This window comes from Alexandromys fortis, unplaced genomic scaffold (genome assembly GCF_014885135.2).
Source record: "Alexandromys fortis isolate MF-2015 unplaced genomic scaffold, M_Fortis_MF-2015_v1.1 scaffold_137, whole genome shotgun sequence".
Classification (NCBI taxonomy): Eukaryota; Metazoa; Chordata; class Mammalia; order Rodentia; family Cricetidae; genus Alexandromys; species Alexandromys fortis.
In genome coordinates, this window is record NW_026068009.1 from 3,700,354 (window position 1) to 3,723,040 (window position 22,687).

The 22,687-nt window shown below is 44.9% G+C and overlaps 1 long non-coding RNA gene across 1 annotated transcript; it reads right to left on the reverse strand.

Annotated features, from left to right (window-relative positions):
* Nucleotides 1-4,924: 4,924 nt before the first annotated feature.
* On the reverse strand, nt 4,925-8,389 carry LOC126513453 (uncharacterized). The gene is made up of 3 exons (XR_007595349.1): nt 8,220-8,389; nt 6,703-6,919; nt 4,925-6,576 (listed from the first exon to the last, which is right to left on the reverse strand). It is a non-coding gene; the product is annotated as an uncharacterized lncRNA (long non-coding RNA).
* Nucleotides 8,390-22,687: the final 14,298 nt, after the last annotated feature.

Below are 22,687 nucleotides of genomic sequence, written 5' to 3' on the forward strand. Positions count from 1 at the left end.
TTATTTTTCTTTCAGGGCTCAGAATGGATATGTTACCTCTATATATCAAACACCCAGCAACCCTTTATGCAATGGCTCTACCACACTCACCGTGTGTCTTTCATCCCTGGATCTCATATGGTATGTGATTTGGGCATAGTTTCAGTTTTACCCCAAAGGCACATGTGTTAGAGGCAGGATCCCCAACATATTGACATAAATGATGAAGGAAACAGCCGAGTGTGGTACTGGGGCCTGAACCCAGGGCTGCAGACATGCTGGGCAAGGCACTGTAACACTGACAACATCCCCATCTCTTGATGGTCCATGTTAGAGTCAGAGTCCATGGAGGACTCAGTACTCATTGGGACAATACCCACCCTTAGGCTCTAAAGTGTAGAGGGGATTAATGCACTGTTGTAGGATACTGGCTAGGCCTTGAGGGAAGGTAATAAGGTTGTACTGCCCATGCTGCCTGGTTTCTCATCCCTCCCTCTTATACAGGATCCTGCCCTGTGGTACCATCTGCCACCAGAGTGTCGCCAGAGCCGATCAGAAGCCAGCATCACACTGAAGCTACTCAGTCTCAGGTGTTTTATTATGGGGACAGAAGATAGACTAACGGCCTCTCTCATGGTCAAATTCACCGCTAGCTAGCAGCCTTGGGCCTTTTTCTAGAGTCACAGAAAAACAGACCCACGCAATCTCTCACTCTCATATTTACCCCTAGACAGCAGAACATGGGGAAGCAGAATGAGACTCCTTGACTTTTATGGATATGATCAGTAGATTATTGCCATAATTTTCTTTTTTTTTTTTTTTTGAGGTTTTTTGAGACAGGGTTTCTCTAACTTTGAAGCCTGTCCTGGAACTCACTCTGTAAACCAGGCTGGCCTCAAACTCAGAAATCCACCTGTCTCTGCCTCATGAGTGCTGGGATTAAAGGCGTGCGCCACCACCTCCCAGCTAATGTCACGTCATAATTTTCACTTAAATTTTATTAACCTAACCTTTGCAGCATCTCTCCAGTTAGCTGCAAGGGAGGCTGGGAACCATGGTCAGTCTTCTAGGAAAGTATCCTGCTAATCAGAGCTTCTATTATCAGACAGGGCTGCAGATTTGGGAAGTAACCAGCAGAATTTAGCACAATGTCTTCTAGCTGGAACCAGAAGAGAATGCTACAATCCAGACAGTGGTTCTTAGCCAGAAGCAGCTTGGTTCACTGGGGGACATTTGACAATGTCAGGCTCTCACACCAGGATCATGTACACAGCTAGCATTCAGCAGGAAGATGCTGGTACATCCTACCCCGCACAGTTCAAGCCGCCTACAGAGACCCTGTGTCACTAATACTATCTACAGTACAGAAACGGAGATACCCTGATTCAGGGTCTGTCTCTACAAAGCCTCAGCCCACCATGCATGAATAGCAAGCATCTCTTAGCTTTCATCACATGCTTTCCTAGAAAAGTATGCTTATAGGTAAGATGTAGACAACAGGCCTGAACTCCAGCAACACAGAATCAGAACTCTGCGGCACTGTGGCCATCATTCTCCCACAGAAAGCCAGTGCAAAGCGCTTGTATATAGTTCTGCAGTCTCTATCACCAGCTCCGTTCAGTTCTAGAAAAGAGATTTTCCTCCCTGGATTCTCAAGCTAGTTAATAATATATGATCTCTCACCAATGCTCGGGAAAGGAGGAAATTTATTCAATTAAAGGCAAGTGCAATTTTGTATAATTAGTCATAGTCTTCTTCATAAGAAATAAAAATAATTTGTTTTTAGTAAGAAGGAACCCATAATTACTCAGCGAGAAGGAAAACACATTTATTCATACGTCATGTTTGCTCTAAACGGCGAAGTGCATCGCAGCTCTCGCTGTGAGACTCAGGCATGGAGGATGGGGACCCGAGCGCTAAATCTTGTCATTTCTGGTTCTGATAACCTGCTCTAATGATAGATTAAAAATGCAGTTGGGCATTTCAGAATATAAATCTCTAATAACCAACCTCAGAGAAGGCACCAAACCCTCCAGAGAGATTTCTAGCATGAGACAACGACACTGCTTTAAAAAAACAACAATTTAGGATTAGTGATGTACGTTGTCACCCATTCGGCCAGCGGAAGCGGAAAATGGCATGGTTGCTACGGTGACCACTTGGAAATCGTGTTCTATAAATCTATGTAATCTACTTCCGGATGTTCTCCCCTGGGATGAAGATATACAGCGTGTCAGCCATGTATCACAGAGCCCTTTTCTTATTTAAGGTTGTTACTTAGACACCAGACATTTTTCTTAGAGACAGAGACAAGCATATTGTCCTTCACTGCCTATTCTCCTGGGTCACAGCACTTTCCTTCTCAGGCTTTCATGGAGTTTTATTTGTGGTGTGTGTGTCATATGTGATGTGTGTACATGTGTGTGATGTGTGCACGTGCATGTGTGTTGTGTGATATGTGTGTGTTGTGTGTACATGTGTGTGATGTGTGTACATGTGTGTGATGTATGTACATGTGTGTGATGTGTGTACATGTATGTGTGTTGCGTGTGATATGTGTGCATGTGTGATGTGTGTGCATGTGTGTTATGTGCGATGAGTGTACATGTGTGTTATGTGTGATGTGTGTACATGTATGTGTGTTGTGTGTGATATGTGTGTGATGTGTGTACATGTGTGTTATGTGTGATGTGTGTACGTGCATGTGTGTTGTGTGTGATATGTGTGTGATGTATGTACATGTGTGTTATGTGTGATGGTGTCCGTGTGTAGGATGTGTATATGTGTGTGTGGTATGTGTGTGATGCGTGTACATGTGTGTGTTGTGTGTGGTATGTGTGATGTGTGTACACACGCATGTGATATGTGTACATGTGTGTGTTATGTGTGATGTGTGTCCATGCATGCGTATGTGTACATGTAAGTGGGTATGCAGATACCATGGTGTAGCATGTGGACATCAGAAGGAAACTTGTGGGAGTTGGGTCTCTTCTACAATGTGGGCCCAGTGCTCAGGTACTCTGGTTTGGCAACAAGCAATACGGTGGGCCATATTGCCAACCTAATGGTCTCTGTTCTTAACACTTGATTTCATCAGGCTAGAAAGACGGCTCAGTGGTTAAGAGTACAGGCTGCTCTTCCAAAGGTCCCGAGTTCAATCCCCAGCACCCTCATAGTGGCTCACAAAGGTCCAATGCCCTCTTTCTGGAGTGCAGATGTACATGCAGACAAAGCATCTATGCATAAAATACACAAATAACTAAATCGTGAGAAAAAACCCTCGATGTCACAGTACAGCACCTATTCTGTTCACACTTCAATGTTTAAATCTACCGCTGTGTTCTTCACTACTGGTCTTTCCAAACCGCAAAGTTTCTCCAAGAAATTTTTCATTTTAAAAAAAAATGCATGCTGGCTTGCAGTTGCCGTGTAACCTAGGATTACGTAGGGAGGTCGTCTCCCAGCTGAGCTCCATCCCCAGTCCATCGTATCTTATACTTTATTCTTTATATGGTACTTGGTTCAGCTCACTACATAAATAATACATATTCATTGATTTGTGTGTTTTTAGATTTATTTAATAATGTGGCTGCGGATCACGCTCTTGGAGTCAGATTTATAAGCATTTGTGAGACAACATACAGCTATATTGTTCTGTGGTGGCATAAAACAAATTTTAATACAAACAAATAGAGAACAGACTACTGGATTTTATGAAGTGGTGAGATGCTGATTGATTAAGATAATCTAGGTCATATCTGTCAGTAAGTACATAACAACCTTTAACAGAGTCCAAGTGGAGGGTTAGGGTTATTGGCATTGCAGAGGCTGCCCTCATCCCTGTTCACTGATGGAAGAAGCATAGCCGTGGTACCAGGACACAGCCTGGGAGCCTTGGCCAATCTTATCACCCACCAGCATGAATGAGAAGTTATTTTACCCCAGTGAGCTTCGCTTGCCTTGTGTGTCCATGGGGACCCCAATGCCTCTATTCAAGGCCATGGTCTCACTTTCAATGAGCTGTCCTATAAGACACACAGCACACAGCTAGCTCGGAGCCCTTGGGTGATAAGCGGTAGAAATCAGCCCGACCAGTCTGGTGGGGGAGAAAAGCGCATTTGTTAGAATGATCACGGGCTCTTTACAGAATCCAGGCAGAGGTCAAACAGCTGTATTTCAGACCTGGGGACTCTGGCTTCACCGTGGCAGGAAGTCCTAACGGTGTTCCAGGCACAATCTCCTCTGTGGATAACTAACCATGTTTTCACCCACTTTTGATTTCTGGAAGGTTTGCATTCCCACGAGAAAGAGATTTGTTGTTCTGGGTTAGGTGACCTGGTTTTTAAGGGGTGGGAGATTGTGTTAAGTCTTTGGCAGCCTTACCAGACCTCCAGAAAAGTGGGGGAAAAAATGTCAGGTAAAACAGAAATCTCCTACAATGGCACTTGGTACTTAGTAACTGTCATTCCTTGTGGTTCTCCCATTTGAACCCTGCTTTATATCCTGCAGAGTGTGTAACACTATGCTTTCTAGTCAATTTAATATATATGTAATACTTTTTTAAAAAAAGATATATTTATTATATATACAAGGTTCTGCCTGCATGCATACCTGCGGGCCAGAAGAGGGCACCAGATCGCATTACAGATGGTTGTGAGCCACCGTGTGGTTGCTGGGAATTGAACTCAAGACCTCTGGAAGAACAGCCAGTGTTCCTAACTGCTGAGCCTCCTTGTATAATACTTTTAAACTTAAAAAAAAACTACTCTCTCTCTCTTTCTGAGTGTCCTGTGCCTCACCTTAGATATTTAGTGTGTATGTGTATAGTGTGTGTGTGTATTCCTACATGTACGTGTGCTTGTTGCATAGGTGCACATGTATGTGCACATGTGCAGAAGGCAGAAGATAACTTCAGGTGTCATCTTCAGTTGCTGTCCACTATGGGTTTTTTTTTTTTTTTTTTTTGAGATAGTGACTCTCATTGTCCTGTGTCCCAAGAAATAGACTAGGCCAGCTGACCAGCAAGCACGGAACCTCTGCCTCTGGCACCCCAGTGCTCGCCACCACCACAGCTTTTGTAAACCTGGCTTCTGGAGATCAAACTGAGGTCCTCATGCCTTCAAGGCAAGCGCCCTGTCCACTGTACTCTCTCACCAGCCCTCTTCCGAGACCCTTTCCACAGTGTCATCATTAGGCCCACGATCCTTGTACTCTCTCATCAGAACCAGCTTGCTTGCCAGCTAACTGTACCTGATTGATCTTCCTTCTGGCGCCAGCCTCTCTATCACCTTAGCTCTTCTTTGTCAATGACTTCACCTCTGTGTCTACCTCCTAAAACTATCTAGGAAAAAAACCACTCAAGGCAGCATTTCTGTGCACACAACCAACTTTCTAGCTTTCCAGCTTGCTTTCTCAACTATTTCCACGGAGCCTTTTGCCTCTTCTGGTCTGAATTTGAGATGCCACATGTAGGGTCACATGTTTGAAATAATAGGTCTCCACCTGGTGGCACTGTTTGGGAAGAGATGGACACTTGCTGGAGGAAGTATGCCACTGGGGAGTAGACCATAAGGTTTTACAACCCTGTCCTCCTTCTGGTTCCCTCTCTCCGCTTCCAGGCTGTCAGTAAGTGTGACCGCTGGCCTCATGGTCCTGCTGCCACGCCTTCCCCACTAACATGGACTGCATTCCCTGGAATATTCTGTAGGTGAAAATAAGCCCTTCCCTCCTTAAGTTGGTCTGGTCGGTATTTCGTTTCACCAGTGTGTAAAATAATAAGACATTGTCTCTCCCTTTTTTACTGTCTTCTAAACTCAGACTGAGCTCCATGCTCACATCATTCAAGGTACTTCTTCAGCATCTACCTTCTACACCAGAGTCTAGACAGCGTGAGGGGAGCGTCTGATCTTCATCCCGATTCTCCCAGGCACAAAGTGATGGTATACACGTCCTGAAGATCTCCCTCCTGCATCCGTGCGCTCTCCATGAGCTATCCCAAACTATCCCATCGCGGTCCCCAGAAAGGAAGGAGACGGAGATCTTTCCTTGTGCTCATGAAATAGGTAATGCAATCCAGTTTTTCTCAGCTTTGTTTTCTCTCCAGTCAAGCACGTTGGCCTGGGTCCTCACAAACACCAGTTGACCTTCCATTATAGCAAAGAAGTACTAATCCAATATTAACAATAAAGAAACTTGAAAATAGCTGGTCATATATAGTTTTAGGTGTAGGTTTCCGCTCACGCATGTGGACCCGTGACTGTGATATATTTTTACTGTAGGCATTCTTTGAGATGGGGTTTTCTATGTTGTACAGGCTTGTCTTGAACTTACTGCTTGAAGCAACAGTGCCATCTCCACCTCCCATGAAGCTGTCATGCCCAGATTGCAATGTATTTTAAAAAATGTTAAGTATAGGGGGCTGGAGTGATGGTGGCTCAGCAGTTAAGAGCAATGACTGCACTTCCAGAAGACCTAGGCTCATCCTAACGACAGTTCAGAAATATCTGTTACTCCAGCTCCAGGTGATCCAGTGCCCTCTTATGGTCTCTGTGGGCACTGCATGCAAGTGGTACACAGATATACTTGTAGGCGAAACACCTGTGCACATGAAATAAAATAAGAATAAATTTAAAAGGCTAAAAAATTTAGCATCACCTTTCTAAATTAAGTGAGTGATTTTGTTACTGAAGGTATTCTTGGATTGTGTAGTGTAACTAAAGATACCTGTATTTCTTGGTGTCTGACAAAATTCCGGCATCTTTCGGATGCTGTCTTGTTATTTCTGTTAGTTGTAGAGTGCTCCCATTTCTCTGTGGTAACTGAGATCTGTGAGGCACCTCGTGGAGGTTCGGCATCCCGCATATCCATTTCTTTATGATTCGATCCTTTATCCATGGCTTCGCTACATCTCTCAGGACTGCATGCACATGGGAGACTGGGGCTAGGAAGGGAAATAAGGCCGTGATTCATGGTAGGAGGGCAGCACGCATGCGTGCACACACACATGCACACATACATACACGCTCACACACATACACACACTCACACACATACATACACGCTCACGCACAAATACATACACCCTCACGCACACTCACACATGTGCACACACGCACACACACACACTCACACACAAGTGAAACAAGTATTGATTTTATAAATATTAATTCCCTCTGAGAAACTTACCCATCATGTGCTTACTGAGTTATGATAGACTATATATGAGAAGGTCTAATCAATAAGTAGAAAACGAGAAGCTGAAATTCAGACTCCTTTTTTTTTGTTTGTTTGTTTTTGTTTTTGTTTTTCGAGACAGGGTTTCTCTGTGTAACTTTGGAGCCTGTCCTGGAACTAGCTCTTGCAGACCAGGTTGGCCTGGAACTCCCAGAGATCCACCTGCCTCTGCCTCCCGAGTGCTGGGATTAAAGGCGTGTGCATCACCATCGCCTGGCTTCATACTCTATTTTAAAAAACATTTTGAAAGCATGTGTTTGTGTGTATATGTGTTCATATGTGTGTATATATGTACATACATCTGTGTGAAGGCCGGAGATAGCTGTTGAGTGTCCTTTCTTTTGTTTTTCTGTGTAGCCCTGGCTGTCCTGGAAATAACTCTGTAGACCAGGCTGGCCTTGATCTCACAGAGATCCACCTTTCTCTGTCTCCCAAGAGCTGGGGGGTCTCTTATTCAGTCTCCTACATATTTTTGAGACAAGTTCTCTCACTGAGCCTGCAGCTTATTAATTCAGCTAGACTGACTGGCCAGCGAGTTCCAGGCATCCTTCACCATCTGTCTCAGCTAACCCATCTGTGAGGTTTCAGACAAGGGTCCAAACCCAGCTCCCTATATTTGTACATCGAGCACTTTACTGATGAAGCATGTCCCTGACACCTACTTCACTTTGACAACCCTCATCTACTGTACCCCCTCTGACGTTACCATTCATCTACTGTACCCCCTCTGACATTATCACTCATCTATTGTACCCCCTCTGACGTTACCATTCATCTACTGTACCCCCTCTGACATTATCACTCATCTATTGTACCCCCTGACATTGCTGCCCCTGTTTCTGCAGACATTTATGCTGTGTGCTGGTAATGGAACCGCCATTAACTCCTGGAACATTCACAGATACCGTGGAATGTAGGTGCTTTAAAATGAGAGACATTTTACGGACATTAAAACAGTCTTGTTCTGGACAGAGTATCCCTGGGAGGCGGAAGATATGGGCACTCACGTGACCTGCTGTGACAGAGCCGCCCAGCGTCTCCCCAGTCATTGACCTTTCCTGTGAACCTCGGCGGCCATCACGGAGGGGCCATCACATTTAGTTACATTCTCGGAGCAGCTGGCTCAGCAGCCCTCAGCACCCGCACTCAGCCAGGAGCTCATCTGCCAGCAGGCAGAAGCACGGTCCAATCCTCCGTCTGGAGCAAAGCCGGTCAGGGTTTGGTCACAGGAAGTGAACTAGTGAGGACGAAAGGTGATCATTTCCACCATGGACTCGTGCCTGCATAAACAGAGAAAATGGGGTGGCCGGTGGGAAAAGTTTGGGGTAGAGGAGAGTGGAAGGGGAGGATCGTGTGGGCTCAGTGAGAGTAGCCAACCACCATTCGCAGTTCCCACAGGGACCCCCTTTACTTCTTTTCAGTGGCATCTTATGTGACAAAGCCCCCAGTACCCAAATGGCTTTAGTGTGTTTCTCTTCTGCAACCAGAGTATCCTGGCTACAGTTGTACCTGCCTCACGGCTCTTTGCAGATTGGGGATTGTGGGTGCGTGGTACGCTTTCAGAGCTCCTGGATGTGATCTTCTCTGGAACAGAACCCAGGCCACATTTTTTCCCCCAGATAAGAGGGCAGGCTCGCTGGCTAGACCAGGAAGAAATCCTAGTTTTGCCTGTGATCTTGGGCTGTCTAGCATCTCTGCTTTGATTTCCTTGTTGTCAAACACAACAGTAGCAACAGTCTTCTGTGGAGTATTTTGTTTGCTGTGAGGATTAAACACGAAGTAAGGCTGTGACTGAGGCATAGTTATTTGAGTAGCTGGTAAGACTGAGGCATAGTTATTTGAGTAGCTGGTAACCCAGCAAGGCCTTGCTTTTGCCCACATACAATTGCACCTTACACCATAAATACCTTGCCACACACAAATATGTGTGTGTAAATATAAGAGCTATGATAGCACACATATGTCTGTAATATAATAATGCATGGTTATGGTAAGACTTTTTATTTATGGACACACCTGTATACCTGTGGATGCTCAATAAACATTCACCGAGAGTTTACCGTCTCTTCGGTTTAACCCTTGACCCCTTGGTGACTTTAGTTCTTCATTATTTACTCTGAAACAGCTTCAGAGTCTTCTCAAATGCACAAGTCTTTGTAAAATGGCAGGGTAGAGACGGGAGAGTCAAGGTGTCTGAGAGAGTCAGCAAGGGAAGGGCGTGGTCCCTGGTCTCCACACTCCCAGCTGAAGAATCAGCAAGGGCAGAGTGACAAAATCAAGCCTTGAATGCACAACCCTCCTGCCCTTGTCTCCAGGGTCTGGAGATTACAGGCCTGCACTGCTGTGGCTGACCTAACAAGTTTCGCGTTTTTTCTTTTTCTTTTTTATTCAGTTTGCTTGTGGTGAAGAAAAACTGGGCAGTCATATTTCATTATGTGCTCCAAATGCCATAAGAAAATAATCAGGCGGGGTGTCTTAAATGACAGAGACTTGTCATTTAATTTGTCGTTTGTCACAGCACCAGAGGCTGGAAGTTTCTATCAAGGTGTCACGAGTGTCAGTTTCTAGAGAGGCCTCTCCTCCCGGCTTCCAGACAGCTGCCTTCCGTGCTTCCTCACAAGGCCTTTCCTCTGTGCACTGAGGGGAGAGAGGCAGAGGGAGAGGGAGGGTGCGGGGAATGGCGGGAGCAGCGCAGAGCGTGTTCCTGTGAACATTGCCCTTTGTGTCCCTTAACCCTCCTGACAAGAACAGAGTCTGATTGAATCAGGGGCTCATCATGTGACTTGTCTGGGGAGACATAAATAGATTTATTTACCCCAAATAGGAGAGCGGTGGATAGACTATAGAAAGATCCAATTAGATCTACCCTGGTGAATACATGACTTTGTTTGGGTTGCTTCTGATTCTGAGGTGGTGCACCCCCAAAAAGCTCTATCCTCAGTCACTTTTTACTTGAAATGTTATGAAACATTTTGGACAGGAGGGAAAGGGAATTTGAAACCCGGAAGAGGGTCTCCTAAAGAGCTGTGACCCCCCCCCTTCCAGAAGAGGAGATATGAGCCGCCCCATGACTATGACCACAGACCTCGCTGTTAATTTCAGTGCCATGACTTCCTGTATGTTGTCGAACCTACTCTGCTTCAAGATGGCAACGGTCATGTCAAGGAACCTGGAGGAAACAGTTATACTCCAGGCCCCACGCCTAGGGCTTCATTACGTGTAATGACTTCTCTAAAAGCTCCTACTCCAAATAAGGTCACAGTGGAGGTCAGGACTTCAACATGTCAATCTTGGGGGGTCAATGGTGGAGGTCAGGGTATCAGGTGAGGTTTGTTTTTTTTTTTTTTCTAGTTCCAGTGTCGACATATAAAGACTTACTTGATTGTGATTTGCACAGGGATCAGTCACTTTTCCGTGGCTGTGATAAACACTTGACCCAAAGCAACTTGAGGAAGAAAGGGACTTTTTGGCTCACATTCTGTATTCCATCATGGGCTGTGTGTGTGTGTGTGGGGGGGGAACCAAGGGTGGAATTCAAGGAAAGAACTTGAAGGAGAAACCAAGAGGGACTCAGCTTGCTGGCTTGTTCCCGGGCTCATGTTCAGTGACCTTTCTTATGCAGTACAGGACTCCCTGCCCAGGGGTGGCAGAGCCCACAATAGGCTGGGTCCTCCAGCATCAATCAACAGTCAAGAAAATGCCATCTCATCAAGGCAAGCCCCCAAGTTGGTTTTGCTCGGTGTTTACCATTCCATTAGAAAAACAAACTCGAACAGGATCTAGGTTTTCCAGACTGCAAAACCAAACTGAGGGCTGGGTCTCTGAAAGACAGATGAGAAACAAAACAGTCATGGTCAAATATCCCCATGGTCACATAGGTGCCACCTAGAAACGCAGAAGCCATTACACTGCCATCCAGTTTCACAGGTTAAACCTTGTGGTATTGACTCCGGCTTTCTCAGGTATGCTTTCGAGAATATACGGAGGCTGGGCATGGCCAAGGCTGTCCTTCAGAGGCCAGCACAGTGGTGCAGTGTCCTGAGCTACACTGGAGTCTTGGACATAGCCTGCCAGTAAGAGTGCCTGCAGAATGGGGAGACTCTCTTTGCTTTGAGATGCACAGCAGGTGAGTTAAGAACTATATAAAATTGAAAGAGGAAGGGCAGATCTGGGGAGGAGACAGGAAAGCAGAGAAATGGGCTTGAATGGGCAAGGCGGGTGAGGTCAAAGGGCTAACCAGCTACAGAGCAAGTTTTGGGAATATTGAGTTTTCTTATGCATGACCTGGCAGAGAGGCCAGCTTCAAACCACTGAAAAAATTTGGGCAGGTGACAAAACGTTCACAACATGTCAGGCATTATGCTTTTGCATAGCCTTTCCTGGCATCTAGGAACAAAACACACCAAACCCCAGCAGCAGTTAACAATCATTCAAAGCGAACGTTCAGTGGCTGAGGAGATCGCCCAGTCAAGTAAGCATTTGCTGTGCAAGCATGAGGATTTGATTTGATCCCCAGTCACACAAAAGCCGGTGTGGTGGTCTATACTTGTAATCCCAGCCCTGGGGAAACAGAGGCCGGTGTCTCTTGGGGGCTGGCTACCAGCCAGCCTGCCTAGCTGAATTGGTTAGTTCCTGCTTAAGAGATCCTGTCTCAAAAACCAAGATGGACAGTGCCTGAGTACCCGACATCTGTGGTTCAGAAGTCTGGCAGAACACACACACACACACACATGCATGCGCGTGCACGCATGCACACAAACACATACACACATGCACGCGCGCGCACACACACACACACTCATAACACCTCAAAGTGAAGTTGTTTTGTCTTTATGATTTTTTTAAAAAATTTCATTTCATGTGTAGTGCCTGATGAGTGTATGTCCTAGTTTCACATGTATATAGGTGTCCATAGATGCCAGAAGAAGGTGTCAGGTCGCCCTGGAACTAGAGTTATGGTTTGGGTTCTCGGGACCAAACCCAGGGTCCTCTACAAGAGGAACAAGAGCTCTTGACCGGTGAGCTCAAAGGGAAATTTATTTTATTTATTTATTTATTTGTTTATTTATTTATTATGTATACAATATTCTGTCTGTGTGTCTGCCTGCAGGCCAGAAGAGGGAATCAGATCTTATTTCAGATGGTTGTGAGCCACCATGTGGTTTCTGGGAATTGAACTCAGGACCTTTGGAATAGTAGGCAATGCTCTTAACCGCTGAGCCATCTCCCCAGCCCCCTCAAAGGGAAATTTTTTATTTGGATTTTAGTCACTATGTCTATCAGTGAAGCTAATATTATGGTTTGAATCTGATGTGTTCCACAGGTTTGGGTTTTAATGCATTTTGCCCAGTTGGTGAAAACATTTTGAGGGGTGAAGGGGCTTGGCGGGTTGAAGCAAATGACAGGTGTGATCTTTAAAGATCAGAGCCTGGTCCCTGGCTCTCACTTCCCTGCTACCTGATTAATCTTGTGAGCTGATTGCCCTGTGATCTGGGTACCATGTTTTGCCCACCATGAAATCCCCAGAAACCGCGAGCCAAGACAAATGGTTCCATCCTCAGGTCGTTTCTAGCGGGTGTTTTGACAGAGCAATGGGACTTTAGCGTAGGGTGGGAATCAGAGTTGCCGTTCTTTGGTAATGTGTTTCTATTAGTAATTTAGTTTATGAACATTATGTTCCCCAAGAAAATTTTCTGACCTAAGCCCCAAGTTATGCCATAGCAGTCTGTACTCTCTATAGCCCCCTCCGCCTTTGTAATTAAATAGTAATTTCATGATTGTTTAGGGTCTGACTTCCTTGCCAAATTGTTTTCCCAATGAAAATAACAGCCAGGTTCATTTAAATCATAACAGTATCCATCAGGGGTTCTTGCCTATAGCAATGCATTCTTTCTGAATGACTTATTCCAGCCACTCACTTATTCATCCATTAATAACTCCAGGAACCCTAGGAAGTGCACTCCACTAAGGAAAACAAACATGAATAGAGTTTCTGCATTCAGCTAAGTGAAGAGAATCTTATCGTCTTAGGTAAAAGCTCCTGTTGGAAACCCAGGAGATCTCTCTAGGATCTAAAGTCAAGGTTTTTCCACAAAATAGACTTGCAGACACTTCCAGCGTCATGAAAAAGATTAAAAATAAAAAAAATGCATTGCTAGCTAGTGGGAGCCCATGGATTCGGGACTGGCAGTTGGGGAGCCTGCTTGGGACCTAACAGGGCTCTCTGAATGTCCGTGACAGTTGTGTGGCTTGGTCTGTTTGTGGAACCTCTGGCCATAGGACCAGGATCTATATCCCTGGTGCATGAACTGGATTTTTGGAGTCCATCTCCTATGGTGGGATACCATACTCAGCCTTGATGCAGAGGGGAGGAGGGGCTTGGTCTTGCCTCAACTCGACATACTGGGCTCAGTTAACACCACACCACATAGGCGGGCTTACCATTTCTGAAAAGTGGTTGGAAGTGGGGAGACAGGTGGGGAGGAGGGGAGGGAGGGGGAACTGTGGTTGGTATGTAAAATGAATTTTTAAAAGCGTATTGCTATCATCTCTCATGGACTGGGAATATTATGTGCATTTATTACTTTCTGTGTCGCTGCGATTAAATGCACCTGACAGAAAAGCCTGAGGTATGCATCGTTTTATGGCTACAAAGAGTGATGGATCTTCATCGCAGGTGATGAAGCAGAGGATCCTGGTCCATCATAGGGGTGTGAAGTGGTGGGTCTACTCCTCGTGGGGATCGTGATGCCAAGGAAGCTGATCCCAAACCAGAAGCGGGTGTGACTTTCAAATCTCAGTCCTGGTGACTCACTTCCTCCAACGGAGCCCCCACATCTCTGAAGTTCTACAGTCTCCCCCAAAACCCTGCCGCCAGCTGGGAGATGAGATGTTGAAAACATAGGCCTGTAAGCGGACGTTTCAGTTTCGAACATAAGAGTGTCCGTGGCAAAAAAGATGTGTTGAGCTGTGTCTTGGATGATAAACTGGTTGCTACTAGGGGAAGAGGCAGCATTGGAGAGATTGAGACGACAGTGCTTGCCAAAGCTTGGATGTGTGACTTAGCTTGTTACTACAGAGAATGCCAAGTGTCTGTGAAGCCGCGGGCGGGGGAGAGAGAGAGAGGGGCTGTGTGGTTGTGGAGGTGGTGTTGCAGGCAGACTGGAGAACAGGATGCTGGTCACTCCCAGGGAGGACTTTGTTTCATACCCTAGGAGCTATTTCAGGATTTTATTCAGGACCAGTAAGTGAGGCTGGCTTTGCAGTTTAGACAGAGCCCTCTGGTGGTGCTGTGGGGGGACTATTGGAAAGGCTGGCTCATGGAGGGGGCTCTATCTTTTCTTTCAGGGCCTGTACAAAGGTGGGCCAGGGAGGAGAGGATGGAGCTGGACTGATGGGCAGGCAGGGGTCAGCAAGATCTCTGGATCCATGTAGAGTAAGGAAGAGATGGTAGGAATAAGCTTCAGAGTTGCCATAGGTAACTGGTAACCCTCACGCCAGCCTCTTGAATATGACTATTAGTTAAAATGACAAAATAAAGTTCTCAGGGGTCATCCCCACACACCAAAATGATGGGAACGTTGTAAATGGAGAAAGAGCAGGTGCTGTAGGGCCTCACGATCTGGAAGGATGAAGGATGGCAAAATCTAGCTTGCTTTGTAATCATCAATACTGTGAGCTCTGTACAGCCACACAGAGGCAGCTTTTGGATTTTCCTTCTGGAAATAAGAACGTGGGCTACATTGGGTTGATAGATTGTTCACACAGTGTGGGCCAAACAGATTGCTCACCATCTCCCAAAGACTTCTGGGAAACTGAAGACCTGGCAGCAAAGGGGAAAATTCGATTATGGACTGCCTACTTGTATGCCCTTGGGATTGAGAGGATTATCAATGAACAGAAGTCAGAGATAGGGTAGACAGGGTTTCTCTGTGTCGCCCTGGTTGCCCTGTGATGGAGGAAGGTCATTGGCTAATAAAGAAACTGCCTTGGCCCATTTTGATAGGCCATCCCTTAGGTGGGTGGAGTAGGCAGAACAGAATGTGGGAAGGAAGAGGAAGTGAGCTAAGACGCCATGCTCCCCTCTTCTGGGCAGACTTGATGAAGCTCGGACCCAGGATGGACATAGGCTAGAATCTTCCCGGTAAGTGCACCTTGGGGTGCTACACACGTTATTAGAAATGGGCTAGTCCTGGTGCGAGAGTTAGCCAAGAAGAGGCTAGATATAATGGGCCAAGCAGTGTTTAAAAGAATACAATTTGTGTGTTGTTATTTCGGGGCATAAGCTAGCCAGGCGGCTGGGAGCTGGGTGGCAGGAACGTAGGCCTGCAGCTCCTACAACAGTCCTGAAACTCACTCTATAGGCAAGGCTGGCCTTGAACCCAGAGATCTGCCTGCTTCTGCCTCCTGAGTGCTGGGATTAAAGGCATATACCACCACTGCTCAGGTGACTTTTTAAACTTTTGATTTTTTGCAACAGTCATAACATCGTGGTGCGAATTCTTATAAATAGAATTTCTGGCTTGGTACAATGGTGCATGTCTATAATCTCAGCACTCAGGAGGCTGGAACACTTTGAGTTCACGAGCAGCCTGGGTGCCTATTAAGTTTGAGGTCAGCCTGGGCTAAATAGTGAACAGTTGTTTCAAAAAACAAAATGAAGAGCTTTGATACAGTGGCGTGGTACCTGTAAGTCCTGCACTTGAGAGGTGGCGAGAAGAAGGTTAGGATTCCTGTGATGTGGAATTCCCCCCTGAATGCTGTGAATACGATTGGTATTCACAAAGAATCTGCTTTGGACCTATAGCAGGGCAGAACTTAGGTAGGTGGAGAAAACTAAACTGAATGCTGGGAGAAAGAAGGTAGAGTCAGAGAGAAGCCATGTAGCCCTGCTGGAGCCAATTGGAACATTGCTCGGTAAGCCACAGCCACATGGCTATACAAAGATTACTAGAATTGGTTAAATTCAGATATAAGAGTGAGCCAATAAGAAGGTAGAGCTAATGGGTCAAGCAGTGATTTAATTAATACAGTATTTGTGTGGTTATTTAATGGCTAAGTGACCAGGAACCAACAAGTGGCCTCCTCCTTACTACATTCCTGGCCTTCCTTAGTTACAGAGTAAATTTGAGACTAGCCTGGGCTACATGAGACCCTACCTCATCACCACTACCCCAGACACATAGAAACAAAACAAAACAAAATTTACTTTCCATTTGGGATCTTAGGCTTTATAAACCTTTCTTTGTTGTAAGAAATACCCATGAAAGCAAAACCCACTCACAATTAACTGTAGCCTCAAACTTCATATACCAAGCTGAGATGCTATCAATCAGAAACGTATTTGTAACACTTCTACTGGAACACATTCATACACCATACAACTTTCATATTTAAAATGTATGCTTTCGACGCATTCTTACTTTGAAAATTATTTTTTTTGCCATGAAATTATATTCACTTTGTAACCAGAAAAATAATATAAAGAATGTTCTAAAAATTGTAGAACAGACCTTCTCTATAGGGATTTCCCTTTTTGATTATTAGGGCCCAGAGGGAATGCATCCTATGTGGGTTTAAATGAAACGAAAGTATAGAATATGATGAAAATCATACTGGGAAAGTGACATGTGTGCGGAGATGGAGTGTGCATTCCCATGGTGGCTTTCTTCATTGTCCTGCTGCACAGGGAGACCCAGTTTAATTTACAGGCCCTGACTTTGTTACCAGGGGACCAGGGCGAAGCTTCCTCACTCGGTAATCCTGCTGACAGGTTGTGATGGGGTAGTCCTTCCAAGGGGTGATAATGACTTTGTATTTAGAGGGAAAAATAAATACTAACCTTGGGGGTTTAAACTGACGGACGTGTTGATGGAAAAGCTCAGCCTGTCTGTGTGCACAGGGAGAAAGTGGAAGGTCTGGAGGATGCCGGATGTCACCCCACGTCACATGTAATGATCTTTATGGCGGGTGGCGCATCTCCAAAGCCACATGCGTTTGTTAAAATAGCTCTGCGTGGAAGAACGTCACCCCAGATTTGCTTATGAAGTGGACAAAACTATTGGCAAAGATTGACCTTCTCCACTTTGGGTCAGATGCCAGATGCCAAGAATATGACCACTGTTTTGACGGTTCGATCAATTAACTTTTTCCTTTCCAAGATCACTGGTGGGCAAATTGTGCAAAGGGGGCTTTAAATGGGTCCCCACAAACCTCTACATCACCTAGGAATTAATTCTGCTTTTGAACCAGAGTTTCCCTTTGTAGCTCCGGTGGACCTCCAGCTCATGATCCTGCTGCCTCAACTCCCCAGTGAAAGGATCACAGGCATGCATCCAATATTCCTGGCCGACACTACTAGTTCTTAAATGTAGCTGTTATATTTTGACTTCCAGAGTCAAAAGCATGCAGGCCTCTCCAGTATAATGTTTGCATATGGCTTTAAAGCTCGCTAGAACCCAGCCTATCCTATTTTTCTGTAATCAGCCTTCTTCCCTAACCTGTTCTTGTTTCTGAATTTTGGCTTATGGGGTTGAATTTCTTACTGTATCTGCTTTTAATATATTATAATAAATGCTGTGAAGATACCTTTGCAGTCTCCTCTCCATCATAAAGAGCACTATTTAGCATCACATGCCCTTTGAGAGGATCCTTGAAGAGGGAATATACTCTGACCAACTTGCTACACAACTACCACGTCTGTTTCTCACAGATAATACTACATGAGCTCATGATATGGCCCAGTTCACTCTCCTTCAAGCATGAGTCTCTGGATTCAGTCTCCAGTAACACACACACACACACACACACACACACACTCACAAAGAAATTACTCCATGTAATATTAGTAATATGTAGTTATATTCCCATTGTTTTGTGGTTACTAGGAAACTCAGAGTAACACATGCACCTCTTTAGTGCTGACTAGAATTGGCTATTTTTCTCAGGGCTGGTCTTCCGTTGAGCTATATCTTCAGCACTAAAAGTATTCTTAAGCCATGACTTTATTTGCATCAGATTTTCTTATGGCCTTGCTTTATGGCTCTGACCTTTGGGAAGAAGGGGCAATTGAGAATTGAGGCAGGTTAATTTTTTTACTGGACTTTTTATAGTACTGGAGACTGAACCAAGGCCCTTGCATACTGATTGGCCCCTCCATTTTAAAAAATGTTTATTTATTGTATGCATGATGTGTATGGGGTGCTTGTGCCATGGTGCACTTGTGGGGGTCAGAGAACAACTTGATGGAGTTGGTTCTCTCCATCAATCTTTGTGGGGGTTCTGGGATGGAAGCCAGGTTATCAGGCTTCTACAACAGATGCCTTTACCGTGTGAGGCAACTTGATGGCCCTCCACCCATCTTCCGCCTTTTAATTTTTGTCTAATCCATGTTTTACTATTCTTGAACTCATTCTGTAATCAGGCTAAGTTTTGAAGTCTCAAACCCCATGCCTCAGCTCTCCAGGGACTGTAGGGATTATAGATTTTATCACCAAGTCTTGGCCATTTTTGCTTTTTAAAATAATTAATTCCATGTCCCACATAGAGGGACAATACTCCTCCCAGAAGACATAGGCTAACAAGTAAAAACCCAGTGCTGCTGTGAGACATCTCCCCTGAAGTTGTTGGTCAAGGGAAGCCCAGAGACCCTCAAGACAGTTCATACTGTTGCTACCGTTCTTGGCTATCCATCAGAAGGCAACAATATGGCCATACTGTTGAAGACAGCATGCTCTTTGGCCATAGGACTCGAAGAAATCAAGTCAGTACTGGCCAGGAACCTTTTTCTCTGTTGGTTAGCTGTCATAGGATGAAACAGTGCTATGCAGGATGATTCGAGAGTACACTCCTCAGTAGTCTTGAAATGAACCTAGAAATCTGTAATAAAGACTGTCCTGGCAAGAACATGGGTTCAATAGTGGCATCAATGTTATGGGGTAACCAACAGCTGTCTCATCTTGATTTGAAGCCTCCTCCACTGGAGAAAACCCAAAACTGGCACTATAAATCTTGTGGCTACGAAGCTCATAGACTCTAGAGCCAAACTTATTACTTTTATTTTGCTACATGGAGATAGCATCAAAAATGCATGCTGAGTGCATATCCTTGTACCGATAGATCAGAGGAGAAGGAGAATGATTGTAAGGCCAGAGATCCAGGTAAACAGGGCAAAACAGTGTCCTCTAGACAATGCAGGATCTCTACATTCACAGTAGCTGTGGTTGCCTGCACCAGACTTTCACAAGACTAATGCAGTCAGCATTCCAGCACGGTTGGGGAGGACACATGACTGTCCCCCCAGCTGAGAAACAGTTGACAATTGCCAGGGAAAGGAGAGTTAATTTTCTTTAGAGATGTGATCCTTGGTAGTTTGAGCATGCTCCGGTGGATGATCCTACACCACCCTTATATGAACAGCATAAACAGGAATCTATGGAAGATACGTGTAATATATGATATTGTCACGCCACCTCTTGCAGAGTCTGCGTGGTCTCTCATGTAGGCTGTGGCACAAGCTTCAAGGAAGAGTGCCCGCAGAGAAGGTGTGTGTGTGCTGTGCTTCCTGCATTGGAGCCCTTGCACTCTTGGTACTACCTGCTTATGTTTTAGGGAATAGAGTCTGGTTTCTTCTGGAAGGGAAGACAGTGTGTTTAAGTTTCCAGTCTACAGATGAGCCACTGCCATATACAGGAGGATATGATGCCAATGGAGGAAGATGGGTGAACATTCAAGGCAAAAAGATTTCCAGGTTTAATCTGGTGCTTAGTAAATAAAGGCCAAAGGCAAACTTAATAAACAATTAAGGCAGATTAAGCAAAGATGGGATAAAAACAAAAGAGATAAATGCCTGTAATGTCTGGTTTTGGGGAAGGTTTGACAAGGAGTTAGAAATGAAGGAGAAGTAAAGAAGTTCTTTTGCATAGATTGCAGAAACATAAAAAGACTGTAGACGGTGTGACTGTTAACCACAACTACTTGCCCTTAGCTCAAAATGTCATGAACTCATAGCCCAGATAAAGATTCATATTCACACTGGGGACATCTGTCTGATGAAAATCTATTCTCATGTATCTTGTATTCTAAGAATAATCTGCACTGCATGAAAAAACAATTCACACTGTTAAGCAATCTTTTCTGTATAAGGGATGAGCCTCATGCCTAGTAAAGACACATTCAGGTGCAATTACTTTGGGTCTCGTGTCTGTCATTTTCCGACTCCTTACCCACCTATTCTTGAGACCCTGTCCTATTGGTCCCAGTGTCCCAGCTAAGCTGGTCCATCTCATGATATAAATTACATAAATGTTTTATGGAAATGTATACATGCATATATGTTTATCAAGTTAGGGAGGCAACATTGAGTGGTCTTTAGGAGGAGTTGGAGCAGGGAACTTTAGAAGGGAATGACCAATGTTGTGTGCATGCATGAAACTCTGAAAAGAACAACCATATATACGTCAATCCTGGAGTGATGGGGTATGCTTGAGACCCCAGGACTTACCAGGCTCGGGCAAGACTACCATGCGTTTGAGGCCAGCCTGGACTACATGACAAGCCCTATCTCAATAAGAACACAATAAAGCAGAACACTTGAAAACCAATGCATGTATTCTTCAGCCATTTCAAATCCTGCTTGGATTCAGGTGAAAGAAAAATGAAAACTTTAAAACTAACATTCAACTTTCATAAAGTAATTTTCCTTCCTGTTTTCAGACCAGTCACAGATCTAGTTTCCAATGCCTTCATTCCCTACTGACTTCTGGTGTTAATACAACTGTGTACTTTTCTAAATAATTTAACTCACTAGTGTTTTATGTGAATTAGTCCTGTTGCCCCAGGTTATGTAATTTTTTTTAACCACAGGACTGTAGCTTATATTTTCTGAATCTATTTAGCTAATACTCTGTCAAGAAATGTTTCTGTAAGTCCCAAGTCCAGCTCTCTGGCCTCCATCTTTGGAGGCCACGTCCTGTGCTCACCAAGCCTTGACTCCTCCCCTAGGAGTGTCAAGCCAGCCAAAATCTTGACCACTCCCCAATCTATTTAAACTGCTTCCCTGGAAAGTTCCCAAATGGTCCCCTCCCACCTCCACCCTGTTGTTGTGGTTGCAACTTCCCGGTTCCCCCTTGGGGCCACCGAGAGCGCAGGAATCTGATTAAAAATTCCATTAAACCTATATATTTTTTAATTTGGCTTGTTGTGATTTGGCTTGATTGTGATTTTTGAGTTGGCAGAGAGCTCATGTTAGGAAAATTCCTAATAGTTTCCTTTTACATTAGAATGTTAACAAATGATTACTTTATTTATTTTGGAGGTGTGGGGGGGTGGGTTGAGATAGGGCTTCCCTGTGTCCTGGCTGTCACAGAACTTCCTCTGTACACCAAGCTAGCCTTGAACTTGAGATTCACTTGACACAGCCTTTCTATTGCTAGGATTAAAGGTGTGTTATGCTGTGCCCAACTGTCTTTTTTGTTTGTTTTTAGTTTTCAAGATAGGGTTTCTCTGTGTAGCTCTGGTAACTTGCTTTGAAGATCAGGTTGGACTCAAACTCACAGAGAGCTCCCTGCCTCTGCTTTCGGAAGTGCTGGGTGCACCACCACCTGCTGCCGTTTTTTTTTTTTTTTTTTTTAGATAGGGTTTCTCTGTGTCTTTGGAGTCTGTCCTGGAACTCGCTCTTGTAGACCAGGCTGGCCTCGTACTCACAGAGATCCGAAAGCACTAAGAACATCTTATTTAGTTGTACAGAAACCCAGTATTGTCAATAATGATCTATGCTTGCTCTCTGATCTTCAGACTATTTAGATCATTCAGTTAAAGGATGCTGTGGTCCATGCCTGTGCTCCCAGCACACTGGAGGCTGAAGGTTATACAGTGAGTGCTAGCCCAGCCTAAGTAACATAGCAGGTTCTGTCTCACAAACAAGAGCACACACATTTAAGGAACCCCCTCTACACGGTGTTCTTACTTTGTTATTTTCTTTCTTTGAGACAGGGTTTCGCTTTGTAGACCAGACTGGCCTTGAACTCTCAGTGAGCCCTCTGCCTCAGCCTTCTGAGTGTTGGGAGTACAGGCCTACAGCACCACATCTTGTTAGTGTTCTTCCACAGGACATCCGCCCTCATAATAATAATGTTACAGTGCAAGGCTAACGTCTGTAATAACGTGGGGGATGACTTCATATTTCTCCAACAGGTTTTGTCTGCAGCAAAAAATGTGGGTGACTCAGGACAGGTTCATACCCAGAAGGACATAATGTGGCTGCTAACTACGGAGTGGAAAGTCCATGGTTTTTGCAACCCTATTATCTCTGAGCAAATGACCTTTGGCCCCCGAACCACGGTGCCAATTGACTATCCCAGGAAGAGGCAGGTTGCAAAGCTCACAGGCACAGTAACGGGACTCAAGCGAGGACTACAAAACCCAGCATGCAGTGCAACACCGACGAGTCCGTGCGCGCTGACGTCTAACTCTTCGC